The 3372-nt window shown below is 41.2% G+C and overlaps 1 non-coding gene across 1 annotated transcript; it reads left to right on the top strand.

Moving 5' to 3' along the window:
- The first annotated feature begins 738 nt into the window (after window positions 1-738).
- On the top strand, window positions 739-842 carry LOC138158548 (U6 spliceosomal RNA). Its single transcript, XR_011167674.1, has one exon. It is a non-coding gene; the product is annotated as a U6 spliceosomal RNA (small nuclear RNA).
- Window positions 843-3372: the final 2530 nt, after the last annotated feature.

Genomic DNA, 3372 nt, shown 5'->3' with positions numbered 1-3372 from the left:
TTTGCCAGGAAGAGATTTCACTTGGTTTTCTTTCTCTGGCTCCAACTGTAGTATGAGGAGCAGTAGAGGAAAGGCAATCCAGAAATCCAGGATGGCTCTGCTCTAAAAAACTGGCTACAGGGTGCCTTAGAGGAGCAGTGGTTAGTGCTCTTGTCGGAGTTAACAGCAGCTGCCGCCTTCCCACTCCACAGAACAATTACATCACCTTCATAGAATCAAAGAATCTCCAAGTCGGAAGGTCATCTGTTCCCAGCTCTCCCCAAAGCATGAATCCCTTCTGTGACATTCCAAGAAATGGCCACCTATGTTCCTACGACATAAAAGGTACTTTATGTGCGCCTACTGAGATACAAAAGGAATGATTAGCAGCAAAAGAGAGCTCATATCATTTTCATTAGATACTCAGGCACATGAAACACCGGTTTAGAATCAGAAGCCTTAATAGACCTCAAAGGTCATTGGGTCCAACAGCTGCTCAAAGTAGGAATCTCTTTATATCCCTGAAAAATGGAATCCAGTCTCTGTCTGAAGACCTCCAGAGATGGGGGATTTCCTTTGCCAGTGATGCAGAATGAATGTTGTCTAATGGTCCGAGCCTTGGAACCGGTGCTTCCTCCGCTCTGTTTCCTTTCATTTTAAAGAGCATCCTTTTGCTTACTGTCCTAGAGAGTTGTTATCTCTCTTTCATGAGGTTTGGAAAGTCTAGAAGAAAAAATGGGAACAAGAGTATGAACCATAGTGCTCGCTTCGGCAGCACACATACTAAAATTGGGACGATACAGAGATTAGCATGGCCCCTGTGCAAGGATGACACGCAAATTCATGAAGCGTTGCATATTTTTATGTGGAACTCAGCAAACCTATGCAAATCCTCGATAAGGGTACTTTACGAGTGCTACTGGTCCTCCTGCACAATTTCCCAGAATTTCTTTGTGACTACCACTATGGATTCTGGGATGTAATCCCACCCAGTTGCATCCAGTTAAGAAGTCTGATCCTGAGTGCCTTTCCACGAAACATGAGGCTACCCATTCACTCCCAGCCTGAAGGTGGACATGTTGAGTGAAAGAGTATCAACCATAGGGAAAGATTACAGTAACCCAAAAGGAAACTGAATATTGTTATTTTTAATGTTAACTGATCTGTAACTATAGATAATACAAAAAGCTTTTCAACACCCAACTGTACTGCAAATGAGAGAAGTCAAAAGGTTCTTCTTTAAACACATTCAACCTTTCAGTTCTCTCCTACAGCCCATGTTCGAGGCTGCTGACCTGTCCATGTACCTAGAGCACTCACGGGAGTATGACCCTACACAGAGGACATGGTAACCTGCACACAGTGTATTTCATCTCATAATTGGTAGACAGACTTTTCTTCTAACATTATTCCAATAAACCATGGCCCAATGGTAGAGGAAGGAGTGATGAGGGGAGAGATGATTGGGTCAGGGAAAGGCTTAGTGGACTCTGCTCATAATGGTGGGTAGAGTTAGGGAATGGCAACAGCTGGAATAAAAGCCTGAAGCTTTGAACAATCAGGTTGAGGTAGACAGCTTACCAGCTCCCTGGCTCTCTCGGCATTTGGGCTTCCTGTTCTATTATAGATTTGTTTGTTCTATATATATTTGTTTCCTGTTCTAATATAGATTTATTACAGGATTCAGGAATCCCTGTTCTGGCCATTGATCTGCCCACTGGTCTCAGATATTTGGTTCCTACACTCTGTAGACCCAGGCTTAGTTTCTTTATTTAAGTTTGTTCTTCTCCCCACTCAGACTGAATCTCTTCTATTTAAAGCAAGAATTAACCTTCCCTGCAGAATTTAGAGTAATCATCTAATCCAGGTCATACTTTGAAATTAATCCCTACAGCATAGCACACAAGCTATCTTCTAGATTCTGCTTGGAGACTTCCAATTGAAGGGAACTCAGAACCACCCCATTTTTTTTGATGAAGTCAGATTTTTCCCAATAATTGACATCTATTAATCCTTCCCCATGCAGGACATAAAAAAAGGTAACCCTGGGTTCTCCAAAGTGCTGATGATGCACAAGGTCTGGTAAATTCTACCAAGGGGAAGTGTTTTGAATGTGGACACTGCCATAAGTGTCCTGTCTGGTTTTTGAAGACCACCACGACTTTATTCGGAATTACTGGAAGGTTGGCCACAAGGTAATTCTTTTCCAGTCTGGATGACTCATTAAATAAAAAACAATACAAAATGGTGGCCCATCGTCCATGATGTCTTCATAATTCAAATTCAGAATCTTTCAATTTTGTATGGTAAAAGAATTCAATGTTAGCAACCAGGCTGCACAGTCAATTGAACAGCAGGCCTGGAATCAGGAAGACTTAAACTCAAATCTGACCTCACATACTTATTATGTGACCCTGGGAAAGTCCCTTAATTTCTTTTTACCTGTTTCCTCAACTGTCCCTCCCAGGGTTGCTGGGAGGATCAAATGAAACAATGTTTATAAAGTGCTTAGCCCAATCATGGAAAAGAAAATTTACTTTTTCTGACAACTTCCATGCTAGATGTATAGGGCTTTGCTTGATTCCAACAATCATAATTGCCAGTTGAAGACTTATGTGATTTAATTTTTTTTCAATTTCAGGTTTTCGGTTTCATATTCTTCCCCCCATATGGCCCATGGAAATTCTTTAGTTCTATATAACTGCAAAGGAGTAGCAGATGTTTCAGGAAAAGCTGCACATTGATTTTTTGATAAACCAGTGTATTTTTTTCAAACTACATGCCAAACCTCAGGTTCATTCAATTCGACAACTTTTCAAAAACAAGGCAATAATATAGTAAAAACCTTCTGTAGCCAATCTTTAAGACAGAACACGGTAAATATATGATTGAATCAGAATGGTGCAGAATAAAGCAAGTACTTTTCCTGAATCAAGGAGGTGACACTGTATTTCAAAAGAATAATGAATAACCCCAACCAAGCTAATTAAATTTTGTTGTGACCCCTTTTGTCACCCTTTTCATCTAGAGGTAGCTGGATAGCATAGTAGATAGAGAAGTGGGCCTGGAATAAGGAAGACTTATGCTCAAATCTGACCTCACATACTAGCTGTGGGACCCTGGGAAAGTCCCTTAATCTCTTTATGTCTGTCAAATGGGGATTATAATAACACCAACTTCCAGGCTTGTTGGGAGGATCAAATAAAGTGACATTTATAAAATGCTTAGCACAGTGTTTGGCACACAGAAGGCGCTTATCAAATGTTTCCTTCCTGTGTTCCTCTCTTCTTCCCTCCCTCCCTCCTTTCCTCCTTCCTTCCTTCCTTCCTTCCTTCCTTCCTTCCTTCCTTCCTTCCTTCCTTCCTTCCTTCCTTCCTTCCTTCCTTCCTTCCT

Source organism: Petaurus breviceps, unplaced genomic scaffold, assembly GCF_028583685.1.
Source record: "Petaurus breviceps papuanus isolate PSGF00001 unplaced genomic scaffold, PetGlider_PUasm1.0 174, whole genome shotgun sequence".
NCBI classification, from domain to species: Eukaryota; Metazoa; Chordata; class Mammalia; order Diprotodontia; family Petauridae; genus Petaurus; species Petaurus breviceps.
This window is presented reverse-complemented; position numbering and strand designations above follow the sequence as displayed.